The sequence below is a fragment of the Giraffa tippelskirchi genome, chromosome X, assembly GCF_054371585.1.
Source record: "Giraffa tippelskirchi isolate mGirTip1 chromosome X, T2T-mGirTip1v1.2.pri, whole genome shotgun sequence".
Classification (NCBI taxonomy): Eukaryota; Metazoa; Chordata; class Mammalia; order Artiodactyla; family Giraffidae; genus Giraffa; species Giraffa tippelskirchi.
In genome coordinates, this window is record NC_137289.1 from 79,743,282 (window position 1) to 79,760,347 (window position 17,066).

General features: G+C 36.8%; 1 pseudogene; it reads left to right on the plus strand.

The window, feature by feature from the left end:
* The first annotated feature begins 1,551 nt into the window (after window positions 1-1,551).
* LOC145535668 (ubiquitin carboxyl-terminal hydrolase 44-like) overlaps window positions 1,552-17,066 on the plus strand; it is a 104,942-nt pseudogene continuing 89,427 nt past the window's right edge.

The following is a 17,066-nucleotide window of genomic DNA, read 5'->3' on the forward strand; positions in this document are numbered from 1 at the left end:
CTTGAAGCAGTCCATCTGCCTGCAGAGGTTTCAGTCTCCCACTGCAGGGGACAGCAAAAAGCAAGTACGGAGATGTCACAAGAGAACCAAGCTGCCAATCAGTCAGCTAAGAGAGCTGCATTACAGAGCTGTGGCCTAATAGAGGTTGCCACCCTAGTTCCACAGGCTGCCTTGCCAGAAACTCCTTTATACACTGAAGGGGTACTCTTAAAGCTAAGAGTGAGGGCTTTCAACAAGATCGTATAGGGTGGTTCCAAAAGTAGGGATTCTGCTTTCTACCCAGTATTAGGGAAATTAAATAAATAGTCTTGGTTAGGCTTCAGAGACAAAGCACAGCAGGCCTCTGACCTTGCTTTTAACCTACCCTGACTGTGAGTGCCCTGACTTCCTGCTGTGAGTGCAAGCCTTGAAGCACCATAGATAAGATAGGGGACAAATCTTGAGACTGTTGAGCCCCTGGAGGGGGTCTGGCCCACCAAGCCCCAGGTTTAACAACATTCCAACTTTTACAAGACCAAGCAAACAGCATTAACATGAAACCAGGGCTGCAGTTTGCTCACAGATGGATGATGATACCAGTTTGCATCCTAGGATTATAAACGGGAACACTGAACTGCAATTTTTGAAGTCTCACTCATGGAGCAGACACACTGCCTGGGACCTTTTCCCAACTGGGACTTCAAATGTGCTGTGTCATGGGACTTGTCAGCTCTGTTTGAGTCTGGATGTTGGTCAAAACCCAACTTAGTGACTTCCACTGTTTCTGTTTCTCATTTATTTTAACGCTAGTATAATGAAAGTAAGCTAGATATTGCTCTAATAAATATTGATAATATTTATTTGTATATAACAAGTGGCTTATTTTGTTAAAAAATCCTTTGAACCTGAGATGAAAGTGAAAACTTTGGCAAAACAATAATTGTCACTGTGAGCAGGATTTGTGAGACAAAATTCCACTCTTTAAGAATAAAGAGATTAAGGTTGATGAATTTTTTATTCCCAGATGGGAATATTCACCTTATTGCTCATTAGCTAATGAATGTGACACATTCACTGGATCGTGTGAGAATTGGAAACTTAAATTAAAGTGGGGCAACCATTTCAAAGTTATTGAATGTGGCTCGTGCTGATTGAGAGAGGATAAGAATATGCCACACTGGGTGAGAGGCTGGATCCTCCTCTCTGCCTACTGGAAGGTACATGAAGCTAAGTTAAAATTGTCTGAAGAGAAGCTACAATTAGAAGAATTATGTGATTTGTGAGGATGATTATCCATGTTACAATGTCAAAATTATATTTTAGCTGATCAAATCTTCACTTTGTAAGTTGGCTCTCCTTTGAGCTTGCCTGCTGTTCTAACAGTGTCTTCTATTCTAATAAACTTTATTCTGCTCACATTCTGAATCATGTCTGAAAATTCTTTTTCAACCCATGCATAGACCACGGAACTTTTTGGTAGCCTGTACTGGGACTCAGGGTTTCTTCCCCCACCTCCTAGCCTCTCCTTTCTCATAAGGACCCTCTGCAAATAAGCAAGTGGCTACGGAAGCAATGAGGAACTCTGGCCAGCGTTACCCTCTTGTATGTTCCAAAGACCCCACCACCCACCGTGCCCCAGTAGCTGCCACTAAAATGGATGAGGGTCTGTCTCGTTGACTCCTTTTCAATTGAAGACTATGCCAAACAATATTATGTGGGCACGGGTCAGGCATTTAAAAACCATTAAGCTGCCTGTCAAATGAAGACACTCATGAGAAGATAAATGGGTCATGAAATGGATCAGGCCATAAAAGCATTCACCTTCAGTAAGCAACGTCTGTTCTCTGTGTCAGGCACATACTGTTTGAAGCAAAACATAGAGCCCGTCATCCCCTGGCCACCTCCTCCCTGATAGGACTGTAAGATGGATTCCTCAGCCTCTCTTCCCTGTCACTTTCACTTCTTTCCCCTTTGGTCAGTATTGATTTACAGAAGCCTGTGTTGCCTTTGAGCTATCCTGAAATGGGAATCCAAGTCCTTGTTCACAGAGCCAAAGAATGAACTTCACAAACAGGCAGTCACAGTAGCAAGTGAATAGGATTTATTTTAGAGAAAAGAAAAGTACAAAGCTCTCAGCATAGACACTGAGAGAGAGTAAAATGTCTCCAAAAAGGTGGACTTACAGCAGTTTTTATCCTTATTAGCATTGATCTGTACATTTTTGCTTGGCTCCTGTCCTTAAAATATGTAATATCTAACCAATCAATTTAAAGGTCAAGATGTTGAACTTAACATCTTTATGGCTTCTCTTAATCCTCAGATTAATTTGCCACCCTTTTTCATGCCCCCTGTCCAAATTACAATGGACCAGATGTATGGGCTAAAGATTAATGATCATCAGTTGCTTTTCTCTCAGGCATATGGAACAGAAGTTAATTACTGCCCTTTCCTGGATCTCAGTGCTGATAATTCACCAGACCAAGGACACATTCAAGGAATTTGGGACAAGGAGTATAGTTTCAGGTTAATGGAAAGAGATGTTTCTTGAAACCAAGACCAAGGCCTCATAATCCTACACTGGCTGCCTAGCAATTTTTGCTTCAATCCCAAGAGTACTTTACCATGTTTCAGGGAATCACAAAATGGTAAATCATCCAGTTGCTCCAAGAAATCTCTGTCTCTGCCAGGATCACATGACGCCTTAGCTGCACGGTTTACAGGGGTGTCACCTCTCACTGTCAGATGTGACTATGGGGACAGTCAGGCATTTTGTGCCATTAGTCACATGGAGAGACCACTGGGACAAAAGGGACACTTTTTTCAGCCAGTGACTCTCAGCACCCCCACTCTACGGCATGTAGGCTAAGAGTGGGTTCATGTACATTGCAAGAGCCCCTCTCAGACTCACCCCTTAGTTGCATCTCAGGGAATGGAAAAAAAAAAAAAAAGACCCTGAAAAGCTCAAAAGGCCTGACCCCAATAAAAACCCAGTTCAGTTCAGTCACTCAGTTGTGTCCAACTCTTTGCGACCCCATGGACTCCAGCACTCTAGGCTTCCCTGTCTATCACCAACTCCTGGAGCCTACTCAAATTCATGTCCATCGAGTTGGTGATGCCATCAAACCATCTCATCCTCTGTCATCCCCTTCTCCTGCCTTCAATCTTTCCCAGAATCAGGGTCTTTTCCAATGAGTCAGTTCTTCACATCAGGTGGTTGAAGTATTGGAGCTTCAGCTTCAGCATCAGTGCTTCCAATGAACATTCAGGACTGATTTCCTTTAGGATGGACTGGTTGGTTCTCCTTGCAGTCCAAGAGACTCTCAAGAGTCTTCTCCAACACCACAGTTCAAAAACACCAATTCCTTGGCATTCAGCTTTCTTTATAGTCCAACTCTCACATCCACATGACTACTGTAAAAACCATAGCTTTGACTAGATGGAACTTTGTTAGCAAATTAATGTCTCTGCTTTTTAATGTGCTGTCTAGGTTGGTCATAGATTTTCTTCCAAGGAGCAAACGTCTTTTAATTTCATGGCTGTAGTCACCATCTGCAGTGATTTTGGAGTCCAAAAAACTAAAATCTGTCACTGTTTCCATTGTTTCCCCATCTATTTTCCATGAAGTGGTGGGACTGGATGCCATGATCTTAGTTTTTTGAATGTTGAATTTTAAGCCAACTTTTTCACTCTCCTTTTTCACTTTCATCAAGAGGCTCTTTAGTTCTTCCTTTCTGCCTTAAGGGTGGTGTCATCTGCATATATGAGGTTATTGATATTTCTCCTGGCAATCTTGATTCCAGCTTGTGCTTCATCCAGCCCAGGATTTCTCATGATGTACTCTGCGTATAAGTTTAAATAAGCAGGGTAACAGTATAGAACCTTGACGTACTCCTTTTCCTATTTGGAACCAGTCTGTTGCTCCATGTCCAGTTCTAACTGCTGCTTCTTGACCTGCATACATATGCAAACTGGGGGACCAAAAAATGGCCTCTGAATGGCACACAGATTATAGCACAATCCTTCAACTTGATCTCTTTTGTCAAAAGCAGGGAAAGGACTCAAAGATTCCTCACATTCAGTCCTTCATAGCTCCTAGTCAGAATCCAGATTTGAGGCACTCTTGAGGCATGTGTCTTTCTGTTGCCTCCCTCTCTCCCATCCCCCGCTGTCCTGCTCTCCATCAGATTTCCTCGATGACCCCTATTTGACCTTTCCTATCCACATTTTATCTCTATTGTCAGAGACAAGGAGAGTTTTCTGAGGTTTCTTTGGTCTAGGACTTTTTCCTATATTCAAAAACCTGGGGGAATTAAAAAAAAACTCCCTTAACATTAAAAATTCCCCTTCTAACTTCTATGGCTCAGGGTGGGGAGGGGGCCAAGCTTCCCCCAGTCCTGCAAGTTCCCTTATCCCTCTTGATTCTTCTGATCAAACAAAGACCCCACTTCCCCAGAAGAACAATCCAAGATTTTGATCAGCTGATCTGTCCCTGATATGAGAGTCAATCTGAGCACTATTTGATCTATATTTCAGCTATAAAGCTATGACTACAGAAAAGAAATATGACTTTTTTTGACACAGGATGGCTATGATATTCTTTAGACTTCAGAAAAAAACTGATTAAAATGTTTTTGCTTTGTTTATTCTCAGAAACTGCAAAATTGGTTCATTTTGTACATTCAATTAAAAACAACTAACTTGTTATAAAAGCCTGCCTGGGGAGAAGCTTGAAGTTAACCCTTACCATGTCCTTAAAATACACATCTCACTTTGCCTGTGACCTCAGTCTTGGGCAAATTTGAGCTTCAAGCAAAAACAATAAAAAAAGACTCAAAGAGAAATTTTAAATCTCAAGCAGAAAATTATGAGATCTCTGTCTGTCTGTCTATCTGTCTGAAATTTATGTCTCAGTGTGTGTCTTTATTTTTGAATAATAGTGCTGAGGTTAATTTGTAAATGAGCTTTAATTCAATTGGCTTAAAGAAAAGTAAGCCCTTACAAATCAAACAATTACAAGATAAATTAACCTAAATAAATTTCAGGTTCACATGAACTGGGAAATATTCAATATTAAATATCTAATATTAATGTTTGTTTGCTAATCTAATTAGTACACGTGTTGAATCATCAATATTGTACCTAGGTTTAATGAAAGCTAAATTTTTCAACAAGGAAAATAACTCCAGTGAAGAAATATTTAATGAAAGAAAATGCAAATGGAATAAGAGATTTTGGATAAACCCTATTAAGAATAATTATGCTTTAGGAATATCTGTCTAAAATAGTCTCTCCAGATTGGGGTAACTTGAGTTTCTAAGGTTGTGCTAAAATAAAATTATGGAAACTTATTAAATAACCAGGTCATTTCCAAATAAGGTTTTGAAGCATTAATTACTGAACACTAACTTTCTCTTACAGAGAAACCAAAGAGATTTTAGACTATCAATGATTATGTGTGGTGCCATCCTGAGACATTATCTATAAGAAGACAAATGTTTTTAGAAAGCATCACTGGTATTTATGTTCACCAATATACAGAATCTTAATATAAAGGAAAGTTCATGGCTGCTTAAGAAAAGTAGGATGTGTGTTTTTAATAAAAATTATGAGAAATGAAATTACATTTTATTAAGGGAACGGAAAGTTAATCTGACTTACAGGTGGCTGTTTTTAAATGAACAAAGTGATTTAAAAAAAAAAAAGATGTTTATGGAAAGTGGACACAAAGAAGAGTTTTGTGCATAATTCAAGTTTTCTTGAGATGCTGAACTGCCTTTAATAATGGATTTTAAGTGTCTTTACTTCTAAAGTTATCTGCTCTATGTTTACCTTTGTGTTATCTTTGTGTTTACCTTTTGTGTTACTTTGGCTAAGCGAACTGTTGTTTCACAGTGACATATATGGTCCTGCCTGACTGTCGTAAACCCTTTTGATATTTTTGGCAAAACTCCCTAAAATTAAATTCTAACGAAGTTATTTTGACCTCTAGCTGACTTTGGGGTGCTTCAGAGGGCCCCTGAGACATCCGAAAGAGAGATATTAAACTACCTGTGTTCATTTGACATGTTAAATTACATGGGAAGTATTATTGGAGGAGTGATAAATATCCTCAGGTTGTATTGTATGGTTGACATTACTAACATAGCTATCCTAAAATTATGTGGAATTTATGAAGATCTGATATGTCTTGGTAAAATGTTGTCAATTATTATTCTAGTTATTATATCAAAGTATTATATCACACTGAAATGACCAGGTTGCTTTGTCAATTGTACTATAATCAGATTTTAAACATGGTTTCACTATGATGCCTTTGAAAGAATACTACTACTTCAAGATTTATGGAAAAGAGTTTTCTAAGATTAGCCAGATAAACATAATTTGTTATTACCAGTAAGGTGATAGCAGACTGGAATTTTGTTTTCTCTCTCTGTTAATAGAACAAAGTTTTCTTAGAATGTGACTTTTGATAACAGATTGTGAATCTCTTTACCTTTAAGTGATTTACGTTTGTTTTTAAAATGTTTTGTTACTTTGGTAAAGTAAATAATATCATTTCACTATGATCTATGAAGATTATGGTACATGTAGATAAAGTTCATTCTGCTTCTACATAATTAACCCCTCATTGTTAGATTATTGTTATCCTGATGTCCTTAAAACATGGCAATAACCTATTCTTAAATTGGATAATTTAAAATGGGTCAACAATAGCTATAAATCAAACAGTCAGGACTTTGGGAAATTGAAGACAGCCACTTGGCTTTTCCCGGCTCCCTGAAAAACCTCATTTTTATTTGCTGGGATAAAGCCTTCCTTGGCTGCAGTGTTAATGCCCTCACAATGAAAAATATTTATGTTTCACTGAGAACATTAAATTCTAATTTTGTTACTCACTTCTGAGATAGTTCCCTGTTGTTATATTTTAAAAAATTTGATTAAGTTGTTAGAAAGGACACTTTAAGTTTGTTTCTAAAGCATATATCAGTAGTCAGTCTTTGGATAAAGATCAAATGTTCCATGATCTACAACCAGGCGATTAACACCCAGCTAAGTCATTTAAGTAAGTCAAATGACCTGGGAATATACTGGGCTATACCTAATGATAGTTCTTGACTCAAATCCTTACGTGTGATCTTACTAATAACTGCTCGTTATATTATTTTCTGTGTAACCTGTTTCAAAAAAATAGTTGTCTCTTAGATTACCAAGTATGTGACTGAGCCACTGATAAAATGATGAATACATATAGTTCCATATAAAATCAATGATTTTAATAATGTAACTCTAGCTATGGAAAGAAGCAACAAGAGGGAATATTTTCCTGAACCAGGAGGCTAATAAGACAGGTATGGTCTGGAGACTTTTGCTATTCATGGGGCCTGCTCCAATAACAGTACATTTAGTGACCTATCAGAGGAATCTTCGCCAGACGTGGGAAAGAACTTTCCCAGTACTGTGGGACACAATGTCCGTGAAACGCCTCCAAATGATGATCAAATCTATGACTCTGAAGGGGCTCTGCCAACTGGAAATTGGCAATTGTCATCTGCCTCTGAAACTGTGGAAATGAAAGTTAGTCACACAGTCACATCCGACTCTTTGACACCATGGACTGTAACCCGCCAGGCTCCTCTGTCCACGGAATTCTCCAGGTAAGAATACTGGAGTGGGTTGCCATTTCCTTCTCCAGGAAATATTCCCAACCCAGGGATCAAATCTGGGTCTACTGAATTGCAGGCAGATTCTTCACCAAGTGAGCCACTAGGGAAGCCCCTATCATCTGCCTCTACAAGAGTTAAATTATGACCATTGCAAACTGCTGACCTTGAACATCCCCTGAAAAGAGTTCATCATAGAGATCAGTAACAAGGCACTGTGTGCTCTGGAAAAAACTGGCAGAACAGGCCTTAAGATAGATGTTTTCAGGTAAAGATCTTCATGAGCCCAAATTCTTGCATCTTCTCATACCTAGAGAAACACTAACATCATGGACCAGTGTCTGCTTCTGCTTCTCCTGGATAGCCTTTCTTCTAAGGCACCTTGGTAGCTCTACTTTTATACATCTTTAAACTTCTTGTTATTGTTTCTTCAAAAATACAGTAAATAAATCTCCAAATGGTAGTACAATAATACACCCAGCCAACACTCAAGAAAACTTCACCTGCTCTGTGAACAAGGCCTGTCTTTTCCTGATTTTGACTTTTTATGGCCAAAAATTACCTCTCTGGTTGGGAGTAAATCCTGACAACCCATGGGATTGAGCTTTTGTATGATCTCTAAACATCTCCTCTTTAACAGTAGAACTAAACCCTTGTGCTTCTATGACGTGTTGCAATATTTCAGAAACTCTTTTTGGTCCTACCATTGGCCAACAGAAGTATAAAAGCATAGACTTTTGCAAAGATGATTTTAATGTTTCTTTTCCTGCCCATCCTAGATATAGGGTCAGATGATCATTATGTTCCAATTTCATGTGTTATCTGTTTTTTGAAAAGAATATTCGTTACTTCATTTTACTAGAAATTATCTGGACTTTGATAACCACACATGCTTACTGACAGGCTGTGACAAAGCTGTGAAGGAATTGCTATGTGGGCCAACTTCTCACATTTGGGAACCCTGCTTATTGCAGCATTCCATCAACTACTCTGGGTGGACTGTTTTCCCTAAAACCTACAACATGTTTTGTTGTTGTTGTTTTTAATAGCCCCTCAATTAGTAGAATATTCTGTTATTAATACTATTACAGCCAAAAAGTTAATGGATATAGGGATTAATGTAAAAAAAATATATACTTGTTACTCATGGTGAGACTGCTTCTTTACAACATCACCTGCCACTCGGAAATGATTTTGCTGCATTGTTTAACCCCTAGCTTATTTCTTTGATTATCTTGTTTCTTTTGACCACTTGAAATTGTTATTTGACTTACAGAATTAATAAGACTGCTCAAGCTATTTTGCCTTATTGCTATGCTCTTCAGCCTAAACAATCCTGAGGTCTACTGTTAGGGAAATTAAATGGAAGTAGTCTTGTTCAGGCTTCAGACACAAGAAAGCAGAGCAGACCTCTGACTTTGCTTCTGACCTGCATGGACACTGCCTTAGACTACATGTCTGCTTGTGAGTGCACCTATTTGCTACCAGTAAGACTAGTGGCAATATAGATAAGATAGGGAGCAGATCTTGGAATTCTTGAACCCCTGAAGGAGGTCTGGACAGCCACACCCAGGGATCAACAACTCACAAGATAAAAAAAAAAGAAAAACATCATTGTAATAAAGATTAATGTGAAGCCACAGCTGCAATTTTCTTTCAAACTAATGGTGATGTCAGTTTGTGGCCCAAGATTATAAGTGGAAACCCCTCAAAAGGCAACTTTGAAGTCTCATCATGGAGTGGACGTACTGCCAAGGACCTTTTCCCAACTGGGACATCAGATTGCTGTTACATGGGACTTATCAGGACTCTTTGAGTCTGGATGTTAGCATCTCCAATTAGGTGATGTATGTACTCTCTTCTACTGTTGCTATCTCTTTTTTTTTCATTTAATGACTTTTGTATAATGAAAGTAAGTTAGATAATTCTCTATTAAATATTGAATTTGTTTATTTGTGTATAACAAGTGATTTCTTTTGTTAACAAATCCTTCGAACACAAAATGAAAGTTAAAACTTTCAACAAAACACTGCCATATTAACAAACTGAAGAATAAAAACCATATGATCATCTCAATAGATGCAAAGAAAGCTTTTGACAAAATTCAACACCAATTTATGATTAAAAAAAAAACCTCTCCAATAAGTGGACATAGAGGGAACCTACCTCAATAGAATAAAGGCCATATGTGACAAAACTATAGCAAGCATCACTCTCAATGGTGAAAGTATGAAATCATTTCATCTAAGATCTGGAACAAGACAAGGATGTGCCTTCCCACCACTATTATTCAACATTGTTTTGGAAGTTCTAGTCATGGCAATCAGAGAAGAAAAATAAATAAAAAGAATTCAAACTGGAAAAGAAGAAGCAAGAAGCAAAACTGTCATTGTTTGCAGATGACATGATATTACACATAGAAAATCTGACAAATGCCACCAGAAAACTACTAGAGTAAATCAATGAATTTGGTAAAGTTGCAGGATACAAAATTAATACACAAGAATAGTTTTCATTAATATACACTAACAACAAAATACTGGAAAGAGTAATTGAGAAAACAATCTTGTTTAACATCTCATCAAACAGAATAAAATATCTGGGAATAAACCTACCTATATAGGCAAAAGGCCATACACAGAAAACTATAAGATACTGATGAAAGCAATCAAAGATGACACACAAGTAGATGGAGAGATATAACATGTTCTTGGATTGGAAAACTTGATAATGTGAAAATGACCATGCTACCCAAAGTGATCTACAGATTCAATGCAACCTCTACCAATTTGCCAATGGTGTTTTTCACAAGTTGAAACAAAATTTTTTACAACTTGTATGGAAACACAGAAGACATTGAATAGCCAAAACAATATTGAGATGTAAAAAAAGTGAAGCTGGAGGAATCAGCGCACCTGACTTCAGACTATACTACAAACCTACAGTAAACAAGATAGTATGGTACTATAAAAAAGGATAGAAAGCCCAGAGATAAACCCACACATCTATGGGGCACCTACTCTGCTACTAGAAAGAATGCAAAAATATACAATGGAGAAAAGACAGTCTCTTCAATAAGTGGTGTTAGGATACATGGACAGTTATATGTGAAAGAATAAAACTAGAACAGTCCCTAACAACATACACAAAAGTAAATTCAAAATGGATTTAAAACTTGAATGTAAGGCCACACACCATAAAATTCTTAGAGGAATACAAAGGCAGAACATTCGGACATAACTTGAAGAAAAATCTTTCTTAACCCACTTCCTAAAGTAATGAAAACATTCATTTTTTCATTACTTTAGGAAGTGGGTTAAGAAAGAAGGGGAACACATGTAAACCCATGGCTGATTCATGTCAATGTATGGCAAAAACTATTACAATATTGTAAAGTAATTAGCCCCCAACTAAAATAAATAAATTTATTAAAAAAAAAAGAAATTAAAGGAAAAAAATAAAAAAAATAATAAAGTAATGAAAACAAAAACATATATAAACAAATGGAACTTGATTAAACTTAAACCTTTTCCACAGCAAAGGAAACCATAAACAAGATGAAAATATAAGCCATAGAATGGGAGAAAATATTTGCAAAAGAAACAACTAACAAATGACTAATCTCCAAAATATACGAACAGTTCATGCAGTTCAATATAAAAACAATCATTGCAATTAAAAAAATAGCAGAAGACCTAAATAGACATTTCTCCAAAGATGACAGAAAGGTGGCCAACAAACATGAAAAGATGCTCAACATCATGAATTATTAGAGAAATGCAAGTCAAAAATAAAACAAGATATCACCTCGCATTGGTCAGAATGGACATCATCGAAAAATCTACAAACAATAAATGATGGAGAGGGTATTGAGAAAAGAGAAGCATCTTATACTGTTGGTGGTAATGTAAATTTATATATACACTATGGAGAACAGTATGCAGTTTCTTTAAAAAAAAAAAAAACTAAAATTAAAACTACCTATGACCCAGCAATCCCACTCTTGAGCATATACTTGGAGAAAAACAGAATACGGCAGCAACCTAAATGCCCATCAACAGAAAAATGAATAAGAAGATTTGGTACATATACACAGTGTAATATTACTCAGCCATAAAAAGGAATGAAATGGCGTATTTTGCATAGACCTGGAGAGACATAGAGACTGTCATACAGAGTAAAATAAATAAGAAAGAGAAAAACAAATATTGTATAACATCACTTATATGTGAAATTTAGAAAAAGTGATACAGATGAATTTATTTGCAAAGCAGAAATAGAAACACAGACATAGAGAATAGACATATGGATACCAGGTAGGGAGGGGGAGAGTGGGTGGGATGAACTGGGAGATAGGGATTTACATATATAACCTACTATAAAAAAATAACTAATGAGAACCTGTTATATAACACAGGAAACTACTCAATGATCAGTGGAGACCTAAATAGGAAGGAAATCCAAAAAAGAGAAGATGTATGCATACGTAGATCAGGTTCACTTTGATGTACAGGAGAAACTAACACAATATTGTAAAGCAATTATATGCCAAATAAAGTTAATTTTAAAAACAGAAAAAAGGAAAAGAAAAAACAAGGCTTAAGTGGGGAAAAATATTTTTAATAAATAGTTTCAAGAAAACTGGGCATTCACATGCAAAAGAATGGCACCAGACCACAATCTGACACTATACACAGCTCAAAATAGATTAAAAACTTTGATGTAAGACATAAAATCATAAAACTCTTAGAATAAAATATAGGCTGTAGCTGTTTTACGTTGGTCTTAGCAATATTTTTTTCTGGATCTGTCTCTGTAGGCAAGTCAAAAAAAAGCAAAATCAATGAACAGGACTACATGAAAATAAAAAGGTTTTTCACAGCTAAGGAAACTATCAACAAAACAAAAAGACAACTTACCTAATGGGAGAAGATATTTGCAAGTAATATATCTACTAAGTCGTTAATAGCTGATATATATAAAAATGCCTAAAAGCAAAAAGGAAACAACCTGATTTAAAATGGGCAGAAGAGCTGAATAGGCATGTTTTCCAAGAAAACGTGCAGATGACCAAAAAGGTGCTCAATATTATTTACCATCAAGGAAATGCAGATCACAATCACAATGAGATAATACCTCATGCTGATGGATATTATAAAAAAGGCACTTGCTGTTATTTCTATAACATGAGTTGGTGAGGATGTGGAAAAAGGGAATCATACACTCTTGCTGGGAATGTAAATTGTTGTAGTCACTGTAGAATACAAAATGAAGAAATATCAAACTATTAAGAACAGGACCATTGTATGATTCAGTTTTTCCACTTTGGGGTACTTATCTGAAGAAACAAAAACACTAATTAAAAAAAACATATGCATCTCTTATGTTCATTGTAGCACTCAACAGTAAAGATAAGGAAACAACCTAAATGTCCATCAACAAATCAATGGATAAAGAAGACATGGGGTGTATATACGATGAAATACTTTGTTGTTGTGTCATCACTAAGTTATATCTGACTCTTGCAACCTCATTAACTGTCGCCCACAAGGTGCCTCTCTCCATGAGATTTCTCCAATATTCCCAAGAATATTGGAGTGGGTTGCCATTTCCTTCTCCAGGGGATCTTCCTGACCCAGAGATCAAACCCAAGTCACCTGCATTGGCATGCAATTTTTTTGACCACTGAGCCACCAGGGAAGCCCATAAATAGATGAATCTTGCCATTTGAAACCACACAGATAACCATGAGGGTGTTATGCTAAAGTGAAGTAAGTTAGAAAAAGACAAATTCTGTATAATTTCAATTTCATGTGGATTTCTTTGTTTTTTTTTAATAAATTTATTTATTTTAGTTGGGGGCTAATTACTTTACAATATTGTAGTGGTTTTTGCCATTGATTCACATGAATCAGCCATGGGTTTACATGTGTTCCCCATCCTGAACCTCCCTCCCACCTCCCTCCCCATCCTATCCCTCTGGGTCATCCCATTGCCCCAGCCCTGAGCATTTGTCTCATGCATCGAACCTGCAATGGTGTTCTGTTTCACATATGATAATATACATGTTACAATGCTATTGTCCCAGAACGTCCCACCCTCACATTCTCCCTCAGAGTCCATCAGACTGTTCTATGCATCTGTGTCTCTTATTCTGTCTCGCATATAGGGTTATCGTTACCATCTTTCAAATTCCATATATATGCATTAGTATACTGTATTGGTGTTTTTCTTTATGGCTTACTTCACTCTGTATAATGGGCTCCAGTTTCATCCATCTCAATAGAACTGATTCAAATGTATTCTTTTTAATGGCTGAGTAATATTCCATTGTGTATATGTACCACTGCTTCCTTATCCATTCATCTGCTGATGGACATCTAGGTTGCTTCCATGTCCTGGCTATTGCAAACAGTGCTGCAATGAACATTGGCATACACACGTCTCTTTCAATTCTGGTTTCCTCATGTGTATGCCCAGCAGTGGGATTGCTGGGTCATATGGCAGTTCTATTCCCAGTTTTTTAAGGAATATCCAGACTGTTCTCCATAGTGGCTGTACTAGTTTGCATTCCCACCAACAGTGTAAGAGGGTTCCCTTTTCTCCACATCCTTTCCAACATTTATTGTTTGTAGACTTTTGGATAGTAGCCGTTCTGACTGGTGTGAAATGGTACTTCATTGTGGTTTTGATTTGCATTTCTCTAATAATGAGTGATGTTGAGCATCTTTTCATGTGTTTGTTAGCCATCTGCATGTCTTCTTTGGAGAAATGTCTGTTTAGTTCTTTGGCCCATTTTTTGATTGGGTCGTTTATTTTTCTGAAATTCAGCTGCAGGAGTTGCTTGTATATTTTTGAGATCAAATGTATGCCTGTTGTTTCCTTTGCTATTATTTTCTCCCACTGTGAAGGCTGTCTTTTCACCTTGCTTATAGTTTCCTTTGTTGTGCAAAAGCTTTTAAGTTTAATTAGGTCCCATTTGTTTATTTGTGCTTTTATTTCCAATATTTTGGGAGGTGGGTCATGGAGGGTCCTGCTGTGATTTATGTCAGAGAGTGTTTTGCCTATGTTTTCCTCTAGGAGTTTTATCATTTCTGGTCTTACGTTTAGATCTTTAATCCATTTTGAGTTTATTTTTGTGTATGGTGTTAGAAAGTGTTCTAGTTTCATTCTTTTACAAGTGGTTGACCAGTTTTCCCAGCACCACTTGTTAAAGAGATTGTCTTTTCTCCATTGTATATTCTTGCCTCCTTTGTCGAAGATAAGGTCTCCATAGGTGCGTGGGTTTATCTCTGGGCTTTCTATTTTGTTCCATTGATCTATATTTCTATCTTTGTGCCAGTACCATACCGTCTTGATGACTGTGGCTTTGTGGTAGTAGAGCCTGAAGTCAGGCAGGTTGATTCCTCCTGTTCCATTCCTCTTTCTCAAGATTCCTTTGGCTATTCGAGGTTTCTTATATTTCCATACAAATTGTGAAATGATTTGTTCTAGTTCTGTGAAAAATACCATTGGTAGCTTGATAGGGATTGCATTGAATCTATAGATTGCTTTGGGTAGTATACTCATTTTCACTATATTAATTCTTCCAATCAATGAACATGGTATATTTCTCCATCTATTTGTGTCCTCTTTGATTTCTTTCAACAGTGTTTTATAGTTTTCTATATATAAGTCTTTTGTTTCTTTAAGTAGATATATTCCTAAGTATTTTATTCTTTTTGCTGTAATGGTGAATGGTATTGTTTCCTTAATTTCTCTTTCTGTTTTCTCATTATTGGTGTATAGGAATGCAAGGGATTTCTGTGTGTTAATTTTATATCCTGCAACTTTACTATATTCATTGATTGGCTCTAGTAATTTTGTGGTAGAATTTTTAGGGTTTTCTATGTAGAGGATCATGTCATCTGCAAACAGTGAGAGTTTTACTTCTTCTTTTCCTATCTGGATTCCTTTTATTTCTTTTTGAGCTCTGATTGCTGTGGGCAAAACTTCCAAAACTATGTTGAATAGTAGTGGTGAAAGTGGGCATCCTTGCCTTGTTCCTGACTTTAGGGGAAATGCTTTCAATTTTTCACCATTGAGGCTAATGTTTGCTGCGGGTTTGTCATATATAGCTTTTATTATGTTGAGGTATGTTCCTTCTATTCCTGATTTCTGAAGGGTTTTTATCATACATGGATGTTGAATTTTGTCAAAGGCTTTTTCTGCATCTATTGAGATAATCATATGGTTTTTACCTTTCAATTTGTTAATGTGGTGTATTACATGGATTGATTTGCGGATGTTAAAGAAACCTTGCATTCTTGGGATAAAGCCCACCTGGTCATGATGTATGATCTTTTTAACATGATGTTGGATTCTGTTTTCTAGAATTTTATTAAGGATTTTTGCATCTATGTTCATCAGTGATATTGGCCTGTAGTTTTCTTTTTTTGTGCATCTTTGTCTGGTTTTGGAATTAGGGTGACGGTGGCCTCATAGAATGAGTTTGGAAGTTTACCATCTTCTGCAATTTTCTGGAAGAGTTTGAGTAGGCTAGGTGTTAGCTCTTCTCTAAATTTTTGGTAGAATTCAGCTGTGAAGCCATCTGGCCCTGGGCTTTTGTTTGCTGGAAGATTTCTGATTGCAGTTTCGATTTCCATGCTTGTGATGGGTCTGTTAAGATCTTCTATTTCTTCCTGGTTCAGTTTTGGAAAGTTATACTTTTCTAAGGATTTGTCCATTTCTTCCTAGATGTCCATTTTTTTGGCATATTGCTCTTGGTAGTAGTCTCTTATGATCCTTTGTATTTCTGTGGAGTCTGTTGTGATCACGCCATTTTCATTTCTAATTTTGTTGATCTGAATCTTCTCCCTTTGTTTCTTGATGAATCTGGCTAATGGTTTGTCAATTTTGTTTGTCTTCTCGAAAAACCAGCTTTTAGTTTTGTTGATTTTTGCTATGGTCTCTTTTGTTTCTTTTGCATTTATTTCTGCCCTAATTATTAAGATTTCTTTCCTTCTACTGACCCTGGGGTTCTTCATTTCTTCCTTCTCTAGTTGCTTTAGGTGTAGAGTTAGTTTATTTATTTGATTTTTTTCTTGTTTCTTGAGGTACGCCTGTATTGCTATGAACCTTCCCCTTAGCATTGCTTTTACAGGGTCCTATAGGTTTTGGGTTGTTGTGTTTTCATCTTCATTCGTTTCTATGCATATTTTGATTTCTTTTTTGATTTCTTCTGTGATTTGTTGGTTATTCAGGAGCGTGTTGTTTAGCATCCAAATGTTGGAATTTTAAATAGTTTTTTTCCTGTAAGTGAGGTCTAATCTTACTGCATTGTGGTCAGAGAAAATGACTGGGATGATTTCAATTTTTTTGAATTTACCAAGGCTAGATTTATGACCCAGGATGTGATCTATCATGGAGAAAGTTCCGTGTGCACTT